The sequence below is a fragment of the Rattus norvegicus genome, chromosome 9, assembly GCF_036323735.1.
Source record: "Rattus norvegicus strain BN/NHsdMcwi chromosome 9, GRCr8, whole genome shotgun sequence".
NCBI classification, from domain to species: domain Eukaryota; kingdom Metazoa; phylum Chordata; class Mammalia; order Rodentia; family Muridae; genus Rattus; species Rattus norvegicus.
The window spans coordinates 68,377,600-68,387,637 of record NC_086027.1 but is presented as its reverse complement, the minus strand read 5'-3'; the positions used below and the strand labels follow the sequence as shown (position 1 = coordinate 68,387,637).

The window sequence follows — 10,038 nt, the reverse complement described above, 5'->3', positions numbered from 1 at the left end:
CAAACCAGCCAAACCAAACCACCACAGACTGAGTGGCTTAGAAACAGAAGAAATAGATCTTTCATGTTCCAAGAGGCTGAATTGTATCGTTTTAGGGCACTGCTTCATGTCTTAATCCCCACAGCCCCTACCTCCTACTACTGTTACCACGGCGGCAAGGTGAGTGTGAGGGACCATAGCCCTCTCCAAACATTTCTCACTTTTCCCTTTTATTAAAAAACTGAGCCCTAAACCCAGCAACTCTGTGATCTTGCCCACAGCTCCGTCTACTTGTGGAAGTTTTAGAGCAGGAGAGAACAGGAGCCAAGGCTATTTAGGGCAGCGATTACTCATTATTTGGTATTTACAGTTGATGAATAGTGTTGAATAAAGGGCAGAAGATTGGGTGGGGGTGGAAAAACTTCAGGACTAGGAATAAGAAGTAAAAGCAAAAACAACCAAACAACAACTTCCTGCCCCCCCCACCCCTGCCCCCATCCCACATCAGTCATATCAATGGTTATTGACTGTGGTCAGGTTCTTTATCCTTGGGTGAACCTCACCAGGGAAGTGAGCTGGACAAGCCCATGAGGAGAGCCTCACCAGGATAAATCAGCTTATGCTGCCTTCTGGTCTTGCTTGAATCTAGCAGTTGTTAAGTATTTTAAGTCTGGGCCAGGCTTCTTCGTCTTCTTACTTATCTTTCAGGTAATGGTTCCAAGCAGGAAAAATCAGATTTCTAGTAATCCCTGATATTTGGATTTCATCATATCCGTAGAAAGTGCAAGATTCTGCACGTTGCGTTAACAAATGCAATATTTGCACTCCTAAAAAAAATTGCTTTTGTCCTATCCAGTTTCCCCTTGATTCACGTCGGCTCAACAGTGTCTGGCTTAGGAAGAAGAGAAAAAGGCGGTCTAGACCTCAGCCCAGAGAGTAACCTCAGGCATGTAATTTGTCTGTCATTACTCTGTGGGTGGAGATGACAAAGAGGATAATTCATGGTGACATCAGGATTCAAGTCGTGAAGCCTCTTAGTTGTGTGTTTGTTGGCTTTTCTTGTTCTGCCGAGATTCCGAGACTTTACGGATCCCCCTTCGTGTGTTTAGACTTAACATTAAAAGCGGCATTTCCTCATGCTTTTGTTGCTAGAAAAGCACATATTCTTTGTCCTGCAGTTCCCATTATTGTTTAATCATCGTTTCCACAGTTAGGGATGCGTTTCTCTAGACCAATTAGGACAGCAGCCTATTTGTCTCCTGGTAGCAAACAGAACAGGAGCAGTCAATAGTAGAGTAGCTAAGGCCTGACTCGCAAGCCCTAGCCTCCCAGACGCATTGTCAAGAACGGTGAGACCTGAGGGGATAACAAGGCTTGAGGCTCGAGCTGTTGTCTTAATGTGCCCAACGGCCCAAGACTGAGAAATGAGGAAAATTCAATGAAAAAAGAAAGAACCCCACAAAGATTTCTTCCAGTTTAAATAAACGTGGTCGGCCAAGAAGATTTCTTTTTCCATTTTGTTTTGAGTTTTGGTATTTTGTTTTGTCTCAAAAAAAAAAAAAACAAAAAAAACAAAACCCCAAGCAAACAAATATGCAGGATCTTACAGACACCAGACTGGCTTTCAATTTGTTATTTATCACAGGCTAGCCTTGAACTCCTGATCCTCCTGCCTTGGGCCTCTTCTGGGCTGGGATTCTAGGTGCACACCACCATGCTAGGCTGACCTAAAAATACAAGGAACACTTAACATTAAGTTTAGACACATTAAGATACTTGGTGTTGACACTAGGTTTTTAATACAGATACGGAATTTAATATTATAAAAAAAGAAAGCCCTCTTAAAACACATTCCATGAAATTAAAAATAAAATTAAAGAGCTAGGCAAGTTGTAAGTGGTCAAGTGGCATTACCTAATGGCTTTAGTGGTAGTGAAGCATGACTGGCCCTATACATCTTTTTTTTTTTTTTTTGGTTCTTTTTTTCGGAGCTGGGGACCGAACCCTGGGCCTTGCGCTTCCTAGGTAAGCGCTCTACCACTGAGCTAAATCCCCAGCCCCGGCCCTATACATCTTAATTTAGGAAAATGCTGTAAGTTCCCTTCCCAGTTGGTAATAGCCCAGTGGGGCTTGGCTCACAGGTTCCTCCCCGAGGGGAGCAGGTCAGCTTTGTCTGTGTCATAGCCTCAGATCTTTGGGCTCACATGGACTACCTTCCTTTGCCCAATTTGACCATGGCCTCCCATGGAAGTCACAAAGAATGTCCAGGACTAGTCATGGCCTTGAAAACTCTCCAGTCAGTTGCTGTGTCTAAGGTGCATAGAGTCATATTAGGGGGAGTTGTGATTGCAACAATGTCTGAAATGTGGGTCACGGAATTTGGTCTGTGAAGGCCCTGGGCCCAGTGGCAAATCATATATTTTTTTTTCTTTCAGTTATAAAATAAAAACAGCTTTAAAAATCCCTGAGACCTAAATAAATTAATAAAACACTTTTTTTCCCCAAAAGATACTTTTCAAAAGGGTGGGACTGGGCTGGAGAGACAGCTCATAAGTTGAACCCTGGCAGCTTTTGTAAAAGACCTGGGTTCAGTTCCTACACCCTACATAAAATAATTTATTTTAAGGTAGAGACAGCTGGCAGGGTGGCTCAGCGGGTGAAGGCTCTTGTCACCAAGCCTCATGACCTAGTTTGAGCTCTGAAACCCACACAGAAAAGAAAACCAACTTCCAAAAGCTGTTCTCTGACCTCCATGCAGACACCATGGCATGTGTACCCTAGCTCCATAAATAAGTAAATGAAAACATTTTTAATAAAAACAAAAACCAAAACTAAAAGCATACAGAACCCCCAGTGGGTTTTCGTCCTTAGCCCCAAGGCAGCTGGCACCACTGTTTCTTGTCTTTCCACCATTCATACCGTTCTAAAGAGCTAAGAGGGCAGAGAAATGGAAGTCATAGATAGGCCACAAGATTCACGAGTCAAAGCCATAGGCACCAACCCCATTACTGAATTCCAGCCACCCTCGGGCCTGTGGAACATTCTTTCAGATAGATAGTACCTGGAAGTCCTGGGTTCTACCTGGCCATTCATTGACTTTCTGCCTTGGGTTAATGGGAAAGTGTCACTGTAAAGGACACATCTTAGGGTCCTTTTCTCTCCTTGTCTTCAGAGAGAAGCTTTTCACCAGCTCCAGTCTTCCTTGTATGTGAAGGCTTTGGCTTGGTAGCAGCTGAGTGACTAAGTGGTCTTTGCTGAGGGTGGAGATATGCATTTTCCCTGACACTGCAGAGCTGGGCCCCCGGGGAGTTCCCAGGGATCAATATTTCCTATGAAACCCATTTGTCAGCTGGGGCAAGGAGCAGGTTCTGTAAAAGTTTTAAATAAGAGGACTGGGAGCCTGGAGAGATGGCTCAGAAGTTAAGAGAGTGTTATACTTTTTCCTAGAAGACCCAAGTTCCATTCCCGGCACCCATGTCGGACAGATCACAAGTGCTTCTAACTGCAGTTCTAAGGCGTCCCACAACCTCTGAAGGCACCCGCATTCACATTCACAACCCCCCACAAAGATGCATAACTTAAAGATACATCTTTTTAAAAAGGGAACAATGTCTCTAAGTTGGACTGAGCCAAGTAAAACAGTAACTGAATTATGCCAGCTGCTCTTTGGTCACAGGATCAGTATTAAGCATGAAAAAGCGTTTTTATCTTACAGAAATTCAGGTCTGGGAATTCTGGTTGTAGGGGTTGAAGTCACCAAGACCCTCCCACAGTGAAGGCGGTCATACACTGGACTGGACCTCACTTTTACTCTGGAGGAAACCTAGGCAAAGAGTTGGTGAAGCCTCCACAGGAGGTTGTGCCGAGAGTTACTTAGTGGTCAAGTTCCTTCCTCTACCCACGGTGTGCCTGCCTCTCTCTGCTGCTGTTATGGCAACTCAGAATGTAATCTCCCATGTCGGCATCGGCTTTCCGGAATACCTGCTTCTCAGATTCTCAGAAAAGCCGGCGGTGGGGAGGAAGGTGAGACAGGAAATCGCTCTGGAATCACTTAGGCCACTTTGGTTTTGGAGCATGCCCAGTGCCTCCCACAGAATCGAGTCTTTTAAATGGCCGGACAGCTGGGTTGCCTCAATCTGCTCTGTCTGGCTTCCTGTCTGTGGACCCGGTGAGAGGAAGGGAGAGGCACCCTGGGGAAGATGCAGGAGCATGACTGCGGAGTGTGGGCACGAGGCTGGGGGGATACCACAGAGGCTGCCTGGAGTAGGCTGCAGGGTGGGTTTTCTTCTTGCCAGAGAGGCTGGATGCCTGGGAGAGCAAGTCCTCTGCTTAAAAACAAAAGAACAGCCGAGGCCCCTCTGGTCTGCCCCATTGTCTGTAGCCTCTCATGTGAGGAGCCTTCCTGCTGTTGGACATGGACTCTACATTCCCTGCTGTGACTGACAGGAGACGCTGGCCCTGGGAGGAGTTGGCATCTGGTATTGAGGGCATTGGCCTGCTACAGTACCTGTCAGAAGTATCAAGGATGGAGTCCAGGACTCTCTGGACACTGAGGCTTCGAGATCTGGAATATCTTGCCAACGTCACAAGAAAGCAAGGTTCCAGGTGAGGCCTGGCCAGTGCTGCTTCATGTGGCCTTGAGCTAGGTACCTCTGACGAGCTCCTTCCTCATCTCCACAGGGAGACTGAAAATGTACCTCATCCACAAGGCTAATGCTTGCTGGAGAGAAAAATCTGGTTAATCCAAGTGAGGGACTAGACTCTCAGAGATGCTCAGGACAGAAAACTTGTCTTCACCTCAGTTTGACTCAACTCTACTTCATTATGCTTAAGAACATCATTTGCATATAGATATATTTGCATATAAACTCATAATGTGCGTACTTTATTATGCTTAATAATAATAAAATTATTATTATGTGGTCATAACCCTCACACTACACAGAGACTTCACAGTCTAGGGTGGTGTAGTTCCTACATGCTGCTGGACGGTGGCTTTCCATTCTCTCTGTCTCTTTTTTTTTTTTTTTTTCCGGAGCTGGGGACTGAACCCAGGGCCTCGCGCTTCCTAGGCAAGCACTCTACCACTGAGCTAAATCCCCAACCCCTCTTTGTCTGTCTTGATAACAAACCTTTTTTCCATTTTACTGAAGCTGATGAGAGAAAATATTAGTCCAGGATGGCCCTCAAAACCCTGGTCTCTAGATCCTAGTGCCCATGCCCTTTCTGCGTCTGCCTGCTGACGATTTGGAAATTCCAGCTGTCTTCCGATCTTCTGTGAGAAGGAAGGCATACCTCCCCGTGAACGAATGAGATCTCAGATTCTTGCCCTTCTGTTGTAAGCTGATCTGAGGAGCGGACACAAGCCTCTCGCAGCCCTGGCTGTGGCCAGTAGCAACTTGAACTGCGAAGAAGACTTCATTATGTTAGGGACCGAAGGGGCTTATGGACATTTTCTGTGCCTCTGTGGACACAGAACCGTAGTTCTAGAGGAAACACAGTGGGCCTGTTAAACAGAAAGAATGAGTTTAATGTACACAGAGTGAAGTCGAAGACAGAAAGAGAGGGGTTCGCCCTGTTCAATATTTATAATTTGAGCCCAAAGATGGTGGCAGACGGTAATTTCTGTAATATAGTCCTCCCTCTAAACCCACCTTGCATGAAAAACTGCACCAGGCACTAAACACTGCTCATGAATATTCATGAGCAAACTCCCCCTGCCATTTGGAAACTGGGTCTGGTGCTAAAACTCTTCCCCCAACCCCCAAAGGCAGCCGCCCTCCCTCCGCAAGGAATCCTGAAGCTGAGCTGACAGTCTGCATTGCAGTTGGGTCAGAGGGCATGGCCCGGGGAGGGGTCAGCTTTGTTCCCACTCTGTGTTGGTGAACGCTGAACCTTTATGGAACTTCTCTAGCTGCATTTTGGGCTGTTTAGCTGCAAAAACAAGAAATTTATTTTCCTCCTCTCCTCCTTTTGGATTTGGTTCTCCCCTGGCAACAGTGATACATGTGGGTCTAGAAGCTGGGAAGGCCCAAAAAACCACACACCATCCCGAGGTGGAAGAAAAGGACAGACTCTAAACGGAAAGAGAACCTACCCTGCGAGCCAGGAACCAGCACAAACATTCCCAGCACTCACCATGACTTTTCTCCTCCTTTTTGGAAAGAAAAGAAAAATCAGCACTATGTTATGTGGAGTGCAAACAGTCCACCATGAGCGTACAGACACTGGGGGTCTGGGGCAGCCCAGGTCAGATCTCTCTCTTTTTTTTTTTTTTTTCTTTTTTCTTTTTTTCAGAGCTGGGGACCGAACCCAGAGCCTTGCACTTGCTAGGCAACCGCTCTACCACTGAGCTAAATCCCCAACCCCATCTCTTATCTGTTGGATGGAGCCTATAAGAAGACTGAGGCCTAAAGTTCAGTCTCTAGTCACAATAGAGGAAGTAGATGATGTGATTTTTAACTTCTCATGGTCTCATTCTCCGAATCTGGGGAAAAGGACACTCTCCAAGTTCCATGCAGATCTTACCATCACTTTCTCATGCCGGCCCTTCAGAGGAAACAATCAAACCGGTGTCAGACCATGACTGACAGTACTGTGGGAAGAAATCAAGTTGGAGCTCGGGCCCCAGGGTGGAGATAGGGCTGAGTTTTTTTCCCACACCACTCTCGAACACTGGTGGAATGGTCATTCAATCAGTCTAGACTATCTCTTGGAACACTGTGAAGGGAAGCTGCTATTAGCCTTGCAGAGGACCGGACCGTTGTGGTTTTGTTCAAAACCGTTTCTCCCCTGGCACCGTCGTCAGCAGCAGTGTGAAGTTGACAGTTGAGCCTCTGCGTGCAGCTTCTGCTCTGCTCACGGCGGCGAGTGTTTTGGATAAGAACTTGTAATTAGGTCATTTGTGGGGACTGGTGACCTCAGACATAGTAGTGCCCACTTTCAACTCTTTTAGTTCTTGGGTAAAAAGATACATCTCAGTTTATGCAACCCAGATAAAAGCTTTTCTGTCTGCCTAGTCTGGATGTTGCAAAGGGACTGACTGGCCTGTAGCCATCACAGGGTGAGGTCCCATTGCCCAAGTCTGAAAGTACAGAAGCTCTTGTTGGGTGGCTACGTGCATGAACCACTGAAGTCTTGTTTTGGCCCGTGCACAGGAGAGACCAGAGGGCATAGGGGAACCAACCCCGTTTGGCAGGTGCTTCACTTCCCAGGTTCTGGGTTGTTGGCACATGACATCATCAGAGAAGCTGCCAGAGGTGAACACTGTGGGAAACGTCTCTTTCTCCTGACCTCCACTTACCCTTTCTACCACAGCAATGTAGAGGTAGATGGTTGCAGAGGTGAGGTGGTAATTAAACCAGCAGGCTCGGCTCTGGGCTCAGACTGCTAGATTCTGATCTTTTGTCTTAGTTCCTTTTGTCATCTCTATGACCAAACTCCCTAATAGGACAACTTAAAGGAAAGGAGGATTACTGTGTGTTTTGCTCATGTTTTTGGAGTGTGCGATCCGTGATTGCTTGGCCCTGCATGCTTGGGCAGGATGTCATAATGACAGTAGTGTGTGACAGAGGAACTTCAGGGCAGACGAGGAACAGAGAGGTGGTACTTTTAATCTTTTATTCTGTCCATGCTTCCAGCCAATGGGGTGGTGTCATCCACATACAAGGTGGGTCTTCCACATTCAGTTAATCTTCTTTGTAAAGGAGGAGGTGCTTCACCAATCTCCTAGGTGACTCTAAATTCAATTGAGTTCACAGTGCAGATTAGTCCTCCCTGGCCTTAGCTCTCTCACAGAGGCATTTTAGCAAGTCCGTACTCTTGGTCCGTATACCTATTTGTTTATCAAGACGTGGGCATAACTGTTCCTTTCAGACACAAGAGAACTGCTGGCCAGGTTAATGGCGTTCTCAGCTCACAGCAGTTCTTGTTGCCTGGCCTCCTCTGTGACTGCAGTGCATATGTTGAGCACATCCTTCCTCTCTGAAGTGCGGGTCAAGGTCACATGCTTTCTCATGGTAGAAGATTGAGGAGTTCCCATGTTTTGTTTTACTAGGTGTTGTTTTTCCATTTTTCTTCAGAAACGTGGGAGTTTAGTCAATCTGAAAATTACACAGAAAAAGGGAGACTCCTGCAACTCCTTCTGTGGCCTGACCCTCTGTGGGTTCATCGCCAGAGCACAGTGTGTTAACAGAGCCACAGACTGTGTGTAGGCCTTTAACAAGCTGGCTCCCAGAATCCACCAGGTGGAAGAACTCCGATTCTTAGCAGCGCCGAGCTCCAATCTGCAGGGCAAAGCCAGGAAGAAGGCAGTCTCTAATGTGCCTACACTGCCTGAAACTGATCTCAAGTACCCACCGCTATTCACAAGCAGCATCTATGCAAATCTGTAAACTCACTTTCACCAGATTCTCGAAGGGTCCTGGGACCCCCTAATAGGAAAGAATCATGTCAGAGAAGAGGATACTACGGCACAGCCATGACAAAAACAAAACTGAACGAGTGTCCCAACCTGGTATGTTTATAAGTGAGCGAATCAGGATTCTACCCAGGTCTCTGTCATGAGATAGGGCTGTGTGAGAGAACACACCTTTGAACAGGAGTGGCCTAACCACAGTTTCCCCGTTGCCATGAGGACAAAGAGCCAAGGAGTCTTCCATTCAGATAAGTGGTCTGGGTTGACAATACAACTCTCATTAATCCACTTGCTAATGGACTTCCCTCTTTAAGACCCTCAGTTGGAGATGCTGGCAGATACTTTGGGGGGTTCTGCAGATGCTTGGGAATTTAATGAGAGGACACAGCGTACTGTACTTACTTTTTTCTGGGTTTCTCCCACCACTGCTCTCTCCTTTTGTCTTCTGTAGTCTCAGCATCAGTAGGGACTGTAGTAAGACAATTATTTTATAGACAAGGAGCCCACCTCTTGCCAAGTCCACAGCTGGGACACACGCGAGCCCAGTCTCTTATAGCCCTCCCCACCATGCATATGAGCTGTCTTGACACCTTGTTTAGCCCATGCTAGACTAGAGATAAAGGCTCCTCTACTAGTCTGCAGTAGAGAGAATAAAGAGAAAGGGCATAAAAGTCAGGACAGTATGGCTGCGCATGTGCGTGTGCGTGTGTGTGTGTGTGTGTGCAGTGTGTGCAGTGTGTGCAGTGTGTGCAGTGTGTGTGTGTGTGCAGTGTGTGCAGTGTGTGCAGTGTGTGCTGTTGCTGTCTCTGCATTGAAGTGGTGTGTCTCGTGAGGACATTTTGTCTTATTTATTTCGGTTCCGATGGATTTAACCTAGGACCTTGCCCATGCTAGGCAATCACCACCCAGTGTTAATTTTTGTTTTGAGCTGAGGTTGCCCAGGCAGGCCTTGAACTTGCTGTTCTCCTATCTCAACCTCATGAGAAGCTGAATTACAGCCTGCACCACCAGGCCTGGCTTAGGTGGGTTATCTGTGACGGCAGTAAATAGTACTTTCTTATGCTTGGCCCATTACTCCTTGGCTAGTGACTTTGCTCCTCCTGCCAAAGTCCCAGCCCTTGCTGCTCCCCGCCTGCCACAGACTTCCCAACAGAAAGAGACAGAGCAGCTGGACCCCCATCCCTTTCCTCTCTGGCTTTTTTAAAGTCCCAAAGGCTCTTGATGTGGGGTCGGGCCCAGCTGTCAGGCTTGCACAGTGCTAGTAAGGAAGATGAGGGACTCCCAGCAAGGGCTTTGGGTCTAAGCTGATAAATTTATAAAGACTATTCCATTGGGCAACCCTTGTGTACAAAAACTATGCAAAGAGAAGAAGAATCTGCTCAAACTCCACTAATTTAACACGGGATGATACTGTGATAATAGTAGTTACATAGACTTAAGTATCCGGGTTAATCACTGTGTGTGAATTATTTAATTTAATATTCAGAACACCCTTCAAGAAGCTTTTTGTTTTCCTTCTTTCCTTCCTTTCAAACGTTGTTTCCTTTCTTTCAAGACTTGTTGCATTCTAGGTAAGAACTCTGTCACTGAGCTATGTCCTCAGCCTATACAGGTACGCTGTCTTGTAAGCCACACCCCATGCC

General features: G+C 46.6%; 1 long non-coding RNA gene across 1 annotated transcript; it reads right to left on the bottom strand.

Moving 5' to 3' along the window:
- Nucleotides 1–312: 312 nt before the first annotated feature.
- On the bottom strand, nt 313–4,538 carry LOC134480373 (uncharacterized). The gene is made up of 2 exons (XR_010054792.1): nt 4,487–4,538; nt 313–1,706 (listed from the first exon to the last, which is right to left on the bottom strand). It is a non-coding gene; the product is annotated as an uncharacterized LOC134480373 (long non-coding RNA).
- Nucleotides 4,539–10,038: the final 5,500 nt, after the last annotated feature.